The 18,229-nt window shown below is 40.8% G+C and overlaps 2 pseudogenes; both read left to right on the top strand.

The window, feature by feature from the left end:
* Positions 1–18,229, top strand: part of LOC102167823 — a 196,995-nt pseudogene that overhangs the window by 63,885 nt on the left and 114,881 nt on the right.
* Positions 7,609–12,281, top strand: LOC100513824 (annotated as a pseudogene).

The following is an 18,229-nucleotide window of genomic DNA, read 5'->3' as shown; positions in this document are numbered from 1 at the left end:
TCTTTCTGACTTACTTCACTCAGGATGAGAGTCTCTAGTTCCATCCATGTTGCTGCAAATGACATTATTTTGTTCTTTTTTATGGCTGAGTAGCATTCCATTGTGTATCTATTCACCACATCTTCCTAATCCAATCACCTGTCAATGGACATTTAGGTTGTTTTCACATCTTGGCTGTTGTGAGTAGTGCTGCAATGCACATGCGGGTGCATGTGTCTTTTTCAAGGAAAGTTTTGTCTGGATATATGCCCAAGAGTGGGATTGCTGGGTCATGTGGTAGTTCTATGTATAGTTTTCTAAGGTGCCTCCATACTGTTTTCCATAGTAGTTGTACCAGTTTACATTCCCACCAACAGTGCAGGAGGGTTCCCTTTCCTCCACACCCCCTCCAGCATTTGTTATTTGTGGGCTTATTAATGATGGCCATTCTGACTGGTGTGAGGTGGTACCTCATAGTAGTTTTGATTTGACTTTCTCTAATAATCAGTGATGTTTAGCATTGTTTCATGTACTTGTTGGCCATCTGTTTATCTTCTTTGGAGCAATGTCTATTCAGGTCTTTTGCCCATTTTTCAGTTGGGTTGCTGGCTTTTCTGCTGTTGAATTGTATATTTTAGAGACTAAGCCCTTGTCAGTTGCATCACTGGAAACTATTTTCTCCCTTTCTGTAAGTCATATTTTTTTTTATGGTTTCCTTTCCTGTGCAAAAGCTTGTCAGTTTGATTAGGTCCCCACTGGTTTATTTTTGCTCTTCTTTCCGTTGCTTTGGGAGACTGGCCTGAGAAAACATTTGTAAGGTTGATGTCAGAGAATGTTTTGCCTGTGTTCTCTTCTAGGAGTTTAATGGTGTCTTGTCTTCTGTTTAAGTCTTTCAGCCATTTTGAGTTTATTTTGGTGCATGGTGTAAGAGTGTGTTCTAGGTTCACTGATTTGCATGCAGCTGTCCAGGTTTCCCAGCAATGCTTGCTGAAAAGAGTGTCTTTTTCCCATTTTATATTCTTGCCTCCTTTGTCAAAGATTAATTGACCGTAGGCGTCCGGGTTTATTTCTGGGTTCTCTTTGGTCTGTTCCATTGGTCTGTATGTCTGTTTTGGTACCAGTACCACACTGTCTTGATGACTGTGGTTTTGTAATATTGCCTGAAGTCTGGGAGTGTTATGCCTCCTGCTTGGTTTTTGTTCCTCAGAACTGCTTTGGCAATTCTGGGTCTTTTGTGGTTCCATATACATTTTTGGAGTGTTTGTTCCAGTTCTGTGAAAAATGTCATGGGTACTTTGATAGGGATTGCATTGAATCTACAGAGATTGCTTTGGGTAGTATGGCCATTTTTACAATGCTAATTTTTCCATCCCAGGAGCATGGAATATCTTTCCATTTCTTTACATCTTCTTTAATTTCCTTGATTAAAGTTTTTTTTTTTTTTTTTTTTTTTTTTTTTTTTTTTTTTTTTGTCTTTTTGCTATTTCTTGGGCTGCTCCTGCGGCATATGGAGGTTCCCAGGCTAGGGGTTGAATCTGAGCTGTAGCCACCGGCCTACGCCAGAGCCACAGCAACATGATTAAAGTTTTATAGTTCTCAGCATATAAATCCTTTACCTCCTTGGTCAGGTGTATTCCCAGGTAGTGTTTGATTTTGGGGGGTGCAATTTTAAAAGGTATTGTATTTTTGTATTCCTTTTCTAATATTTCATTGTTAGTATACAGAAATGTGACTGATTTCTGAATTCAGTAACATGATTCTAATCACAGTGTTAACAGGCAGCAGAACTCACCCTGGAAGCTGGGAATTCCAGCCACCACAGCTGAATATACATGCTGTGCTTTCTTGTGTTCTGCTCCTCATTCTTGTCAATTGGGTAAAGATATGCCAATTAGATCAGCAATAGGAGAAATTGGTGAGTTTCTGTTGTGGATCAGTAGTAATGAAACTGACTAGTTATCTGTGAGGATGCGGGTTCCATCCCTGGCTTCACTCAGTGGGTTAAGGGTCCAGTGTTGCTGTGCGTTGAGGTGTTAAGTCACAGATGCAGCTCAGATCCCAGGCTGGCAGCTGCAGCTCCGATTCGACCCCTGGCCTGGGAACTTCAGTGTGCCTCACATGAGGCCCTAAAAAAGCAAAAAGCAAAACAACAACAATAACAAACAATAGTGGAAATTGCGGTGGAGGGTGGGAGGCGGCTAGTGAAAACTCACCAGAAGTTGTACAGGATCAAGAAAGGATTCAGAATTATGGGGAATGGTGGAAGGAGCAGAGTGTTTTCAGCCTTGAGTGAATTCAGGGTGAGGGTCTGGGCATAAGAAAGCTCTCTTTTCGCTATTCAGATGCCTATGTGGAGGTCTTAAGAGGTGGAATGAGGTTTGAGAGAGAGCATGGGATCTGGAGAGTTGCCATTCTAGGATGGGGGACAAAAGTCTCTAACTTGACTTTTCCTATAAATGCAATGAATATCCACTAAGATCCACTTTACAGAGTAGTGTTAGAAGGTCATGTAGGAAAGGCACCAGCAGAACTCCTCATACCTTGTGAATGTCATCTTTTGTGAATGTGACTGTGAGTAAGTTGTGATAAAGATGACCATCTGCAAGCCTGGAAAACTACTGGCAACTTAATGGGGATGGTTTCAAGGATGAGATTAGAGGACGTGTACCACCATTCCACTCTCAGCTGTTTTATTTAATTAAAACCAGTTTAGTTTAGCATGGCAGCCACGACAACTGCCATATTTTGGGCAGTTTCATTTTGTTTGAAACATAGAGTGGAAGCAGTATTCTTTTCTGTATGACAGAGGATGTAGTAGCTAAGATGATTGGAACAGAAATATTTTGTGCATTTGGATGGTTATTTTGTTTTATTTTTGTCTTCTGAGGGCCACACCTGTGGTGTATGGAGATTCCCAGGGTAGGGGTCTAATTGGAGCTATAGCTGCTGGCCTATACCGGAGCCACAGAAACTCCAGATCCAAGCCGCATCTGTGACTACAGCTCACGGCAACACCAGCTCTTTAACCCACTGAGCGAGGCCAGAGATTGAACCTGCAACCTCATGGCTCCTAGTCAGATTTGTTTCTGCTGAGCCACAAGAGGAACACCTGGATGGTTATTTCAATTATAACATACTCACCTCTTGTGCATATCCTATGGCTTACATATAATCAGTAAATATTCTATCACTTGTTCCTCTTCAGAAACGTGGAAAAATGAACAAAAAATAACTGCGACATTGTAGCGACACAGGGTCAGGGAATTTTAGAAATGGAAAGGATGTTAGAAATGGGGTTACGGTGAAATTCAACATCTAGAGGAAGGATTTAGAAGTCTCACCAGAGTCCTTTTCTGGCGGTCAGCAGCAGTCTCATCTTGCTAAAGTGTCATATTTGGCAGGCACTCCTGGAAAATGAGCAAACTCTTCAGTGTTTTTCAATTAAACTCCATGATGCTGTTCCTCTTGCCAACCTGATGTTAATTTGCCTCCCATTGTTGCACCTTCAGTGGTTTCCCATTTCCTTTGGGAGAGACTCCAAAGAAATTCACAATCTGGCACCAGTATACCTAAGTCTGTTACTTCCCTTCATGTGTCCTCCATTCCAGTCTTGGCCTCAATGTGAGCTCAGATTTCTGAGACAGGGCCACGGTGCCCTGGGGCTCCAGAGCCAAGGGGCCAGGTGTATCTGTGGAAGCATGGCCTTATCTTACATGCTCTGGGGTTCTACTCTTACCTCGTTTTTCACTTTAGTGCTATAGAGGTTGTGATGAGCAGACAGGGAAAGAATGTTATTGAACAACTGTGAACCTCTGTAAATCCAGCCGAGATTAGAGAAGCTTGCATGTAGAAAGCACTCAGTAACCAGCACATCCCATGATTGGATGATCCTTTGTAATACAGGAGGCACCTCTTGTGTCCTGGTCTATTTGATCTTCACATGAGAACTCCTCCTGTAGCCAAAACAAGTCCTTCCAGGTCGGTAAACTGCCTGCCATTCTAAGCATGCCTGCCTCCATTGTTCCCTTTCCCTGGAGTTCAAGCTGATGCAATATGCTCCTAAGGTGATTCTTTTCACCGCCTCCTTTAGTAGTATTTTTGTCACAGGGAGGCTGTTGATTCAAATCATAGGAAAGAAACACAAAAACAATTCATTTCAGAGTCAGATGGGACTACACCAGCACTGTCCAGTAGAAATTTAATGTGAACTATGTATACAGTTAAAAAATTTTTGGCAGCAGGTAAAGTTAATTTTAAAAATAAATTTTATTTAACCCAATGTATACAAACTATTATTTCAACACATAGATTAAAAATGATTAGAAATATTTTACTTTCTTTTTTCTATTCTGAGTCTTAGAAGTCTAGTATGTGGTGTTTTTTTTTTTTTTCTTTTCTTCTTTTTATGGCTGCACCTGTGGCATTTGGAAGTTCCCAGGCCAGGGGTTGGATCAGAGCTGCAGCTGAGGCCTGCACCACAACCACAGCAATCCCAGATCTAAGCCCCATCTGCAACCTATGCCACAGCTTGCAGCAATGCTGAATCCTTAACCCACTGAGAAAGGCCAGGGATTGAACCCTCATTCTCATAGAGGCAATGTCGAGTCTTTAACCTACTGAGCCACAACAGATGTGTCTTTCATACTCTGAGCACATCTCTATTCAGACTTACTCCGTTTCAGATGCTCAGCAGCTGCTTTTAGCTAGCGGCCTCTGTATTGACACAGCAGGTCTGCAGAGGCTGTGGCTAAATGATGTTAGCCCCAGAGTCATATGGAACTAAGTGTGAACCTTGGCTCTGCCACTAATAGGGTGTCCAGATTTAGAAAAACTCCTTTGCTTTTATGAGCCTCAGCTTTCTCACTTATAAAATGCTGATATTAGTTATTACCTCATAGGGCTGTCATGAAGATAAAATGAGATAATACTGTTCTGTCACAGAGTAAACATTTAATATGCATTAATTGCTGATATTTTAGTTAGATTTTAAATTCGAACATTTGTGTGTAATACAGTGATGTTCTCTTTTCTTTTTTCTTTTTTTAAGGGCCTCACTGCAGTATGTGGAAATCACCAGGCTAGGGGTATAATTGGAGCTGCAGCTGCTGGCCTATGCCAGTCACGGCAACACAGGATCCAAGCTGCATGTGTGAACCACACCACAGCTGACGCCAATGTCAGATCCTTAATCCACTGAGTGAGGCCAGGGATGGAACCCATGTCCTCATAGATACTAGTCAGGTTCGTTATCGCTGAGCCACAACAGGAACTCCCAGTGATGTTTTATTTTCTTGCATCAACTTCTTTCCCTAAATATCTGTGGGTAATGAAGACAAGTTAATTTGCTTTTAGGACCTTACTTGGTGGGCATTTTTAAAGCACACATACATGAAGTTTAAAAATTTTGTGTTTTGAACATTTTATTATGAAAATATTCAAACAAAAAGTTGGAAGAATTATACAGTGAACCCATAATTACAGACCATATAGAGTCTAAATGAATATTTTGCTGTATTTTCCTTATTAAATACCTATCCATCTTAATGTTATCCATCTATAAATCCATCTTAATTTTTTGCATATTTATAACTATTTGGGTCATTGTTCATATTGCAAATGTTAAAAAAAAAACTGTTAAGATGCGTTAATCATGTGTGTTTTTACACTTTGGAAAATTGCCAGAATAGTGACAATACATAAGAGGTTTGATAATTCGAAGAATGTAATTGATATTACTGATGTACTATAATTTTTTTTTGTCTTTTTGTCTTTTCTAGGGCCGCACCCGTGGCACATGGAGGTTCCCAAGCTAGGGGTCTAATCTGAGCTGTAGCTGCTGGCCAGTGCCAGAGCCACAGCCATGCCAGATCCGAGCCGTCTGCTACCTACAGCATAGCTCACAGCAACGCTGGATTCTTAACCCACTGAGCAAGGCCAGGGATTGAACCCGCAACCTCATGGTTCCTAGTCAGGTTCGTTAACCACTAAGCCATGGCAGGAACTCCCTGATATACTATGATATTTAATAAATAGGATAAATGTTTTTTTTCCAGCGTGCATGGAAATTTTATGATTGTTGTTACAAATATAACATGTATATCTCCTGGAGGAAATAACTACAAAAAGAAAGTCCCTCCAAAATGATCACCTTTAAAATAAGAACAAAGCCAAAGAAAAGGAACTAAATTACTGTTCTAAACAACTCTTTTTTTCTTTTTTTAAAAAAATTGAATGAAATTGACTAACAATATTATGTTAGTTTCAGGTGTACAAAATGGTGACTCCATATTTTTACACATTACAAAAGTAACCACAAATATATTAAGCATCTGTCACAATACACAATTATTACAATATTATTGACTATGTCCTCTATACTGTACATTACATCCCTGGGATTTATTTATTTTTTAACTGGAAGTTTGTACCTTTTAACTTCCCTCACCTATTTCATTCATGCCTATACCCACCTCTCTTCTGGCAATAACCAGTTTTCTCTCTGTATCTTTGAGTCTGCTTCTGTGTTTTGTTTATTCATTTGTTTTGTTCATTTGATTTCACATATAAGTGAAATCATACCAAAGTGTCTTCTCTCTGTCCTTTCACTTGAGATAATACCCTCTAGGTCCAATCATGTTGTCATGCTGGCAAGATTTCATTATTTTTTATGGTTGAGTAATATTCCATTGTATCTAAATACCACATCTTTATCCATTCATCTGTTGGTGGATGCTTAGGTTGTTTCCATGTCTTGGCTAATGTAAATAATTCCATAGAGATCCATTTTTTTTTTTTTTTTTTTTTTTTTGGTCTTTTTGCCATTTCTTGGTCTTGGGCCGCTCCCGTGGCACATGGAGATTCCCAAGCTAGGGGTCCAATCAGAGCTGCAGCCACCGGCCTACACCAAAGCCACAGCAACGCGGGATCCGAGCCTCGTCTGCAACCTACACCACAGCTCACGGCAACGCCGGATCGTCAACCCACTGAGCAAGGGCAGAGATCGAACCCGCAACCCCATGGCTCCTAGTCGGATTCGCCAACCACTGCGCCACGACGGGAACTCCCCATATATTTTTTGAATTAGTGTTTTTGTTTTCTTCAGAAAATATCCAGAAATGGAGTTTCTGGATCATATAGTAGTTTTTTTTTTTTTTAAAGGAAACGCCATAATTTACATTCCCACCAAAGTGCATGAATGTTCTCATTTCTCCACATCCTTTCCAACATTTGTTTTTTATTGTCTTTTTGATAATAGCCATTCTGACCGCTATGATACCTCATTTTGTGTGTGTGTGTGTGTGTGTGTGTGTGTGTGTGTGTGTGTGTGTTTAATAGTTGCACCTGTGGCAAATGACAGTTCCTGGGCTAGGAGCTGAATCAGAGCTGCAGCTGAGGCTTATGCCACAGCCACAGCACCACTGGATCTGAGTCACATCTGCAACTTAACACTGCAGCTTGTGGCAATGCCAGATCTTTAACCCACTGAGTGAAGCCAGGATTTGAACCCACATCCTCATGGACACATGTCAGGTTCTTAACCTGCTGAGCCACAGCGAGAGCTCCTTATTATAGTTTTGATTTGCATCTCTCTGATCAGTGAAATTGAGTATCTTTTTATGTGTCTGTTGGCCATCTGTATGTCTTCTTTGGAAAAATGTCTATTCAGGTTCTTTGCCCATTTAAAAAATCAGATTGTTTGTTTTTTTGACATTGAGTTATACTTCCAGGGCTGGTGCTGGCCCACTGGTGGTGGGGCCAGTCCCTGAAAGGCTGGCTGCTTGACCTGGGGATTCTGGAACTGGAGCTGGTTCCCTGATGCTAACAGGCTAGAAGGAAGACTCCAAAATGGCCCCTGTCAACACCAGTGTCCTTGTGGTAGAATGAGTTCCCCAAAATGTTTGCTGCCGTCTATCTCCAGGGGTTGTCTCGGTTGTCTCCTGCCTGTCTGGCAGGCTCTCCAAGACCAACGAGTGGATCTGACCCAGGCACCTTTTAAATTATCATCTCTGCACTGGGATCTGGTATGTGAAATTTTGCAGTGGAATTTGGTGTATGAGATTTTTGTGTGTGTGTGCCCTTTGGGAGTAGAATCTGTTTCCTATGGCCTTCTGGCTCTTCTGTATATAAGCCTTGTCTTCCTGGTATAGTACCCCCAGGACTGGGGAGCCTGACGTGGGGCCTAAACTTCTCACTACTGGGGGAGAACCTGTGCAAAAGCAATTATCTCCCATATGTGGGTCACACACGTGTAGGTGTGGTTTTTGACTATACTACATCTCTGCCCTTTTTACCAATCTGGTTGTAGTTCCTTCTTTATATCTTTTTTTTTTTTGCTTTTTAGGGCCGTACCTGCAGCACATGGATGTTTCCAGACGAGGGGTCGAATTGGAGCTGTAGCTGCTAGCCTAAACCACAGCCACAGCAGCATGGGATCCAAGCCGTGTCTGCAACCCACACCACAGCTCATGGCAATGCCGGATCCGTAACCCACTGAGTGAACCCGTGCCCTCATAGTTGCTAGTTAGGGAACTAAGGGAACTCCCCTTCTTTATATCTTTAACTGTGGAAAATATTTTCTGCTGGTTTTCAAGTTGTTTTCATAAGTAGTTGTGATTTTGGTGTGTCTGTTGGAGGTGAGCTCAGGGTCTTCCTCTTCGGCCATCTTGGCCACACCTCTAAACAGCTCTTGACTGTACAGAGTATCAGAGTACAGAGTATTTAAAAAGGAAAGTACAGAGTATTTAAGAAGGAAAACTCAACAGCATGACATATTTTGTCTAAATGTAACTCAGAAGAGTGTTCCTGACTTTAAATGCATTTATTAGACAAGAGAAAATAAGGTAGAAAGTTAAGAAGGTAAACAACAACAACAAAGAAACCAACAACAAAAAACCAAATTTAGCAAAATAAAGCAGTAGGGCGAAGATGGTGATGTGTGTTTCCTGTGGCTCACAGTCTGCTCAAGTCTCAGCTCAGAGCACTGGCCAGCGACTTGTTGGTCCAGTGCGCTCATCTGTCAGCCCCCTGACCCCACTCCTGGGCCAGTGCCCGATTCCCAGCATGCCCTGTGCCCGAAAGGGCAGCTCGCTTTGCAGAGGTGGCCAGTGCCATGGAGGAGATGCCCAGAGCAGTACCCAAGAGGACTCAGGTTCCAGCAAGGACAAGGCAGCCAGTGAGGCTCTCAGCACAGCCAGTGAATGCCCCAGCCTCCTAAGCACCACAGCAGAGGAAGGCCTTGAGGCTGATGCTGGATGAGCAGGGTCAGCAGGAAGACCTTGAGGAGAAGTTTGTGGACTGCATCACAGACAAGAGTGCCAAGACCCAGCAGGGTTCTCTTGAGAGCCTATGCCTGGCCTTGGCAGTTCACCTACTCCCCTACTTCTTGCTGAAGCTCTGCCTCACACTGATGGATGCTTTGGAAAAGTACCTCAAGAAGGGAAACTGGAGGGATAGGCCCTGGATGCTGCCATGCTTGGTGCTATGCATGCACTGGTCCCTGGACCCAAGGGGAGGAGATATTCCACAGCCTGCAGCCCCTACTGGTTTCTGTACTCAGTAGTGGCACAGCTAGTCCTGCTGCCCAGCTCTACTGCACTTTTGCTCTTGGCTTAGGCTGCTCTGTGGCTGCTGCCAATGTACAAGACCTGGTCTCTTGCCATACCCCCTTGGAAGGTGTTTTCAGCTGGACCTGTGGTATGGGTAGCTTCATAGCCTCTATGGTCCCTGCTAGCCTTGGTGGCCTGCTTTGTGCTGCTCTGCAGGCCTGGGCATTGATACTCACCATTTGCTCCAGGGCCCACATCAGCTACTTCTTGGACAGACAGTTGCCCCAGCTTCCCTAGCTCTTGTCCAGTGAAACTGTGAACCTGTGGATTACCGGTGGAGAGACCATTGCATTGCTCTTTGAACTGGCCTGTGACCTGGAGAAGGATTTTGTTTATGAGGACATGGAGGCCCTCTGCAGTGCACTGCACACTCTGGCCATTGATAGTAAGTATCGTGCCAAGGCTGACCGTCAGTGCCAGTGCTTTACCTTCTGTGCTGTGCTGCACTTTGTTTAGGGCAGCAAATGTGAGGAAGAGATAGTCTGCTTTGAGCTTGAGGTGCTTTATGTGGACAGCTGGGCTCAGTGCTGGATCTACACCACTTTCAAGGATGTTCTGGGTTCTGGCATGCATCACCACCTCCAAAGCAACAAGCTGCTCCATGATATCTTTGGCCTGGGTGCTGTGCTGGTGCTGGATGCCACTGTCCTGAAGGCCTGCAAGATCTCATGGCTAGAAGCACCTGTACAATGCTGCTTCCTTCAAGGCCAGGACCAAGTCTTGGAAGCCATATGCAAGACAAGCTGGCAGACATCCTGTGAGGCAGGACTACCTAAAGAGGAGATTGTCCACATTCTTGCCTGTACTTTTAACAAAAAATAGTATAATATCTGGTCCCTGGCTGGAGTTGTCGCTTTATTTTTTTAATGACAAACCCGAAACAGACAAGAGTATGGGTGGCTGGAGGCCAGGCTGCTTGGGACCCTGGCACTTTTCCCCTGCACTTAGCCCTGTGGTTTCTTCCTGCCCTGTCTCAGGCCAGGCCAGCTGTGTGCCTGTCACAGGGCTGTGGGGCAGACAGAAGAGGATTGTTCCTTCCTTTCTCAGGCCTTGCTCTTCTGGGCTGAACCACTTCCTTGGAGGTGAATGGTATCTGGATAAATGCCACTACAACAGGTGGGGGAGTGAGACTACCCGGAATGGATTTATGTGCTTATTTTTAAAGATTATTAGATATAATTAAATAGTGCTCAGCCTTCTGTGGCAAAAGAGAAAAATAGTAGGAAGGACTCATTAAACAACAACAAAAATACAAATTAACAAAGATTGGACAATGAAAGAAAAAAGATGATTCTTTGAAAATACCAAAATAGACCAATTTCTAGACAGTTGAGAAAAAGAGAAGACAAATAAGCACTGAATAATGAGAAACTCAGTGTGCTTCATGAAAGGCAAGATATTTTAAAAAGAAGAAATCTTTTATAAAAGCTTTTAAACAATCTAAATGGAAATAACAGATTCTGGGGAACTAAATTTCTAAATTTGACTCAAGAAGGGTCCAAAAATTCTCCCAGATTATGGAATAAATTGAAAAACTAGTCTAAAATATACTACTAAAATGGTCACTGTCTTTCAAATAATTTGTTATTTAAATTGTTCTAGAACACAGAAAAAGATGTATTCTTTTTCTAAACAGTGAACAAACCCTGAACCTACCTTAAAATAAAGAACAGAAAGGAAAATAAGTTAATCTCACTCATAAACAAAGATGCAAAATCTTGGTTGAAATGTTAACAAGTCAAACAATGTTCTTAAAGAAAGAATAGTGCATCCTGACTAAGAATGGTTTGTTCAAGGCATGCAAGGATATCCCAAGCCTAGTGAACATGTACACGTATTCTTGATAAAGCTGCAAATCATGGTGAACATACATTTTCTGTTCTTTTTATATTTTTCTATTTTGCTACATGGCTTAATAACAGAATTGATTCTTGTTGCTCAAGGCAGTTCTGTAAAGTTGTCCTGGATACTGGCAAATTTAGTTATGAATCCTGAACCACTGTTCTTGGGGAAATATAGAACTAGGTTCCTGCAAGCTTGTGGTCACAATATTTTCATCAACTGATCAACATATAACTTTGTTTTATGCATGATTCTGTTTAAAGACACCTTGTTAATATATATTGCTGATCCATTAGCATTGATCTCTCAGCCAACAGCCCTAGAAGAATAAGCTTATCTAACACAGAATTCTCCGTAAAGCCAGTCACAGCCTTCTCAAGCTTAGGAACACTAGATGCTGCTTTAGCAGTGTACTTGGGACTATTTTAAACAGTAAAATCACCTACAAAAAGCATGAAGACACATAAGACATGGCACTAAACAGACCTGGAAGAGGACTCTGATTTACAGTATGAGCTGAAACAAGAAGGCAGGTTATCGACCTCAGGTTGAATGTGTGTGTCTCAAATTTGTGACTCAGATGTTTCCCCAGCTGTGCACCTGTCCTCGAATGGCAGTAACAACACTGCAAGTATTGATTTTGGGGTTATAAATAAATGCTAGTGAATGTGCAAATGCAGAATCTGGGTAATGAGGCCTTTCAGTGCCACCATTATATTCCATTACGCTGATAAAATATCATTTACTGAGGCCCCAGCGCCAGGATGTTGGATGTCTCTAGCTTCTTCCTGTTGTTGAAGATGACACAGTAAATAATGCTGCAGAGACAAAAAAAAAAAAAAAAAAAAAATGGAATGCAAGGATAGTTCAACAAAAAGGAATCTGTTAACATTATTCACCCTATTATTAAGGTGGAAAAAACAAAGTAACTTTGTGATATTCTGGATGGATGCCAGAAAACACATTTTTGAGAAGCTGTAAAACTCTTCTCTGAGGGCCATCACTGAGTGCAGTGCTTGAAAAGGTAAATAGATGCTACTAAGCAGATGTGACAGTGACCCTCCATTTTTCCTAAGAGGGTAAGTACTTTTGGGTTAGATTAATGTCTAGACGATAATTTCACTGTGATTCTCAGTGATTATGCCTATGTCATTTAAAAAAATATTTCACTCTATCTTCAGCTCTTTGTTTGTTTATATATTGGGGATATTTTGGTTTTGCGAATTTTAAATAAAAAGGCGTGGGGGCCCTAGCTATTATTCCAGGCTAGAAGTGGAGGTAGAGGTTCCTGAAAATCCAGGAGGTACATGTTTCTGTGCTGATAGCACACAGCCTCCAGGTGAAGTTAGGAGAGCTCTCATTCCAAATGAAAGAATGTGAGCAGGGCCCCTAACCGTACAATGCACTTGGTCACGCTTTGACCTTTCTCATTATGTGGAGTAGCTGCAGGATTCATACAAATGGTGTTTTAATCATAGCATAAGTTATTAATTTAAACCAGACAAACTGCCTTTGGGGATTCTTCATTCTGTGTAGGAGTTTTTATAAACTTCCATGATTTTTCACCTAATTCTCCCTTGTTTACTTTTGTTGAGATATTGGCAGTGTTTTATAATTTAGACTTTTTCACCTTTGGAAGTAAACCAGGCTTGGAAAAAAAAATATTTTGTCAGAATTTTGGATGAATTAAAGTTGTGTGATTTATGAAATCAGGACTGCTAATTTGAGGAAGTATAAGGGATGGAGTGCAGCCCAGGCCTAGTCAGCACTGGGCCTCCTGACCCCATCTCAGTCTAAGTCCATGGCCTTCTGGGCCACATCTCCGTTTTGAGCCCAGTGAAACAATCAACCTGGATTTTCATGGTACTCAGCACAGAAACACTGGGCTGAAAGGTATCACATGAGAAGCCAGTTAATCTCTGGATATTTAAATAGATCAGCAAATGGTTTCTGACAGAATAGTTCATTTACCATCCTTTGGGCAAAATTTGTCCCCTGTGTGTGGTGAATTTGTCTCAAGGAATCAGAGGATGTGTGCAGTGGTTAATTAGCTGTCCAGTGTTTACATCCTGAAAAACCCACTCAGGGAGACAGCAGACCCAGTGGTTAACTATTTAGCCTTTATTATTGCCCACATTACCTCTGGAATACCCCCTCCCCTTTCTTTTTTCTACCATTTGGGATGAAGCTGAGGACCTGTCCCAGATCTTGCTGTGGATTGGTACCACTCTTGCCCTGGCCACACTCTGGGACAGGAGTACAGAAATGTTTGTTGAAATGTTAGGGCCTCTTTTAGGCAAGAATGAAGACACATGCAGTTTGACAAGCAACTGGACTGCAGTCATGAAGAAGAGATGGAGCTAATACGGTGGCAAAAAGATAGAAATTTAAAATTTCATGACATTGGAGAGGCCCTGGGGCCACCAATTCTAGAACTGTCTTAACTCTTGGACCTCCAGTTATGTGTTTTAATTGTTTTTGAGCCAAGTTGAGGTGAACTTTCTCTTATATGCATGGTAAAGCTCTGTAATAATGCAGAGTGAGAATTATTCTCTGAAATTTTCCAAATGTAAGACTTCTACTTCCCTTTTTGTGGATGCTCCCTCACTTTTAACCTTGAAGTTAAAAATCTCTCAAACTAACCACTTCTTATTTTGAATTCTTTCTTTCTTTCTTAGGAGCTAGATTGTTTCTTTTATTGATAATATTATTGGAATAAATCTTCATTAAAAGATGATCATATTTATAGTTTTAAAAATAGTCTAGCAGAAATTGGTGCAACATTGTAAATCAACTATAATTTAAAAAAATAGATAAGATTCTCAACAAAATTTTGGCCAACTGAATCTAACAACATATAAAAAAGATCATATACTATGAGTAAGTGGGATTCATCCCAGGTTCACAAGGATGATCAACATGCACAAATCAATCAACATATATACCATTTAACAAAAGAAAAGTCAAAAATCACATGATCATCTCAATAGATGCAGAAAAAGCATTTGACAGTGTCCAATATCCCTTCATGATAAAAACTCTTACCAAAGTGGGTATAGAGGGAACATTCCTTAACATAATAAAAATCATTTATGACAAACCCACAGCAAATATAATACTCAATGGAGAAAAGCCGAAAGCCTTCCCACTACAATCTGGAACAAGACAAGGATGCCCACTCTCACCACTGTTATTCAACATAGTATTGGAAGTCCTAGCCACAACAATCAGACAAACAAAAGAAATAAAAGGTATCCAAATTGGAAGAGAAGAGGTAAGACTGTCACTGTATGCAGATGACATGATACTGTATATAGAAAGCCGCAAGGATTCAACCCAGAACCTGCTTGAACTGATCAACAAATTCAGCAAAGTAGCAGGATATAAGATTAACATTCAGGAGCCAGTTGCATTTCTGTATACTAACAATGAAATATTAGAAAAGGAATACAAAAATACAATACCTTTTAAAATTGCACCCCCCAAAATCAAACACTACCTGGGAATACACCTGACCAAGGAGGTAAAGGATTTATATGCTGAGAACTATAAAACTTTAGTCAAGGAAATTAAAGAAGATGTAAAGAAATGGAAAGATATTCCATGCTCCTGGGATGGAAAAATTAGCATTGTAAAAATGGCCATACTACCCAAAGCAATCTCTGTAGATTCAATGCAATCCCTATCAAAGTACCCATGACATTTTTCACAGAACTGGAACAAACACTCCAAAAATGTATATGGAACCACAAAAGACCCAGAATTGCCAAAGCAGTTCTGAGGAACAAAAACCAAGCAGGAGGCATAACACTCCCAGACTTCAGGCAATATTACAAAACCACAGTCATCAAGACAGTGTGGTACTGGTACCAAAACAGACATACAGACCAATGGAACAGACCAAAGAGAACCCAGAAATAAACCCGGACGCCTACGGTCAATTAATCTTTGACAAAGGAGGCAAGAATATAAAATGGGAAAAAGACACTCTTTTCAGCAAGCATTGCTGGGAAACCTGGACAGCTGCATGCAAATCAGTGAACCTAGAACACACTCTTACACCATGCACCAAAATAAACTCAAAATGGCTGAAAGACTTAAACAGAAGACAAGACACCATTAAACTCCTAGAAGAGAACACAGGCAAAACATTCTCTGACATCAACCTTACAAATGTTTTCTCAGGCCAGTCTCCCAAAGCAACGGAAAGAAGAGCAAAAATAAACCAGTGGGGACCTAATCAAACTGACAAGCTTTTGCACAGGAAAGGAAACCATAAAAAAAAATATGACTTACAGAAAGGGAGAAAATAGTTTCCAGTGATGCAACTGACAAGGGCTTAGTCTCTAAAATATACAATTCAACAGCAGAAAAGCCAGCAACCCAACTGAAAAATGGGCAAAAGACCTGAATAGACATTGCTCCAAAGAAGATAAACAGATGGCCAACAAGTACATGAAACAATGCTAAACATCACTGATTATTAGAGAAAGTCAAATCAAAACTACTATGAGGTACCACCTCACACCAGTCAGAATGGCCATCATTAATAAGCCCACAAATAACAAATGCTGGAGGGGGTGTGGAGGAAAGGGAACCCTCCTGCACTGTTGGTGGGAATGTAAACTGGTGCAACTACTATGGAAAACAGTATGGAGGCACCTTAGAAAACTATACATAGAACTACCACATGACCCAGCAATCCCACTCTTGGGCATATATCCAGACAAAACTTTCCTTGAAAAAGACACATGCACCCGCATGTGCATTGCAGCACTACTCACAACAGCCAAGATGTGAAAACAACCTAAATGTCCATTGACAGGTGATTGGATTAGGAAGATGTGGTGAATAGATACACAATGGAATGCTACTCAGCCATAAAAAAGAACAAAATAATGTCATTTGCAGCAACATGGATGGAACTAGAGACTCTCATCCTGAGTGAAGTAAGTCAGAAAGAGAAAGACAAATACCATATGATATCACTTATATATCTGGAATCTAATATACAGCACAAATGAACCTTTCCACAGAAAAGAAACTCATGGACTTGGAGAACAGACTTGTGGCTGCCAAGGGGGAGGGGGAGGGATTGGGTGGCCTGGGAATTTGTGGTTGGTAGATGCAAACTTGCTGTATAGCACTGGGAACTATATCTAGTCATTTATGATGGAGCATGATAATATGAAAAAAAAAGAATGTATACATGTATGCGTAACTGGGTCACCATGCTGTATAGTAGAAAATTGACAGAACACTGTAAACCAGCTATAATGAAAAAATAAAAATCATTGTAAAATGAAAAAAATAAAGTAACAAGTATACTTCTCCAAATATCTTTCTCAGAATGACAATTTAATGGACATAGATAACATACTGCACTGGACTTTCTTTTTTTTTTTTTTTTTTTTGTCTTTTGTCTTTCAAGGGCCACACCTGCGGCATATGAAGGTTCCCAGCCTAGGCATCTAATTGGAGCTGTTGCTGCTGGCCTATGCCACAGCCACAGCAACACGTTATCCAAGCTGTGTCTGCGACCTACACCACAGCTCATGGCAACATCGGATCCTTAACCCACTGAGCGAGGCCAAGGATTGAACCCGCAACCTCGTGGTTCCTAGTTGGATTTGTTTCTGCTGTTCCATGATGGGAACTCCTCTTTTTTTTTTTTTTTTAATACACACAATTAGACTTTTGAATTTGGCCATTTTCTTAAAATATTTACCTTTTAGTGTAGTGTGGTGGTAATGATTAATAAATAACAGCCAACATTTTTTTCAAGCAATCTTATTAATTTCTGTCTTATAACAATACCAAACAAAGGAAGTATAAGGCAAGGTGGTGGTTGTGCTTCATGAAGCCATTCGGGGATTCAGGTGCTGTTCTCTTCCTTCTTAGCCATGTCCTAAGATGTGTCCTTTCTTTATATGGTGCAAGCTGGCTTAGCAGTTACGTGTCTTATGTTCCAACCAAAAGTTGGGTATAAAAGAATGGAGGGACAGCATTTTCTTTGTGAGAAACAGAATGTTACTTTTGTTCTCATTTCCACTGTTGAGAACTTGGTCACATGGTCACATCTGTTTGCCAAAGATAGCGAAGTGTCGTTGGTGGTTACTAGGTATTAGGCACTATTCTAAATGTGTTTGATTGGGTCACTTTGCTGTACAACTGAACTTGAAGAAACATGGGAAATCAACTATACTTTAATAATAAAAAAATAAAAACTTTAGAATTCTTTTTTAATAGTGTTTTTAAGCCCCAGATCATGTTATAGTCGCTAATAGTGACTGTGCATTTACTGTTTGTATGTTCAGCACTCTCATATGCATTTTGTGTGTATAGCATTTCATACTGTATGTATGTATTTAATAACAGCACCTACTATAAGCTTATGTTCAAATTTCTCCATAACGTTTTGAAAAATGTCATTTCCACACCTTAAAAAAGACTAAAGTAGGGAGAGATGCCTAAAGTTAGTGACAGGGATGGACCCAGGTGCAATCAGCTCTGTTACTGCCTCCCTGTGTAGATTTTACTGAATACTATTGGCTTCTCACTGTGTATCCATCCAGGAGATGTCACAGGCAGGCTGAGCAGAGAGGTAAATTTTATTATAAAGATTTGGAATTGAAAACACAACTAATTGTCTCTCTAAGGTACTATTCTGAAATAGATGGCAAAAATTAATATGAATGCTTCTGAACCAAGGACTGATTATATATTATTTTGATCCTTTTCGTCTTCATTTTTATGTACTTGATTGTTAAAAATACGTATTAAAATAGATACATTAAAACTTC

The sequence above is a fragment of the Sus scrofa genome, chromosome 14 (assembly GCF_000003025.6).
Source record: "Sus scrofa isolate TJ Tabasco breed Duroc chromosome 14, Sscrofa11.1, whole genome shotgun sequence".
NCBI lineage: Eukaryota > Metazoa > Chordata > Mammalia > Artiodactyla > Suidae > Sus > Sus scrofa.
The sequence above is the reverse complement of the archived record's forward strand: the minus strand, read 5'-3'. Positions and strand labels throughout refer to the sequence as shown.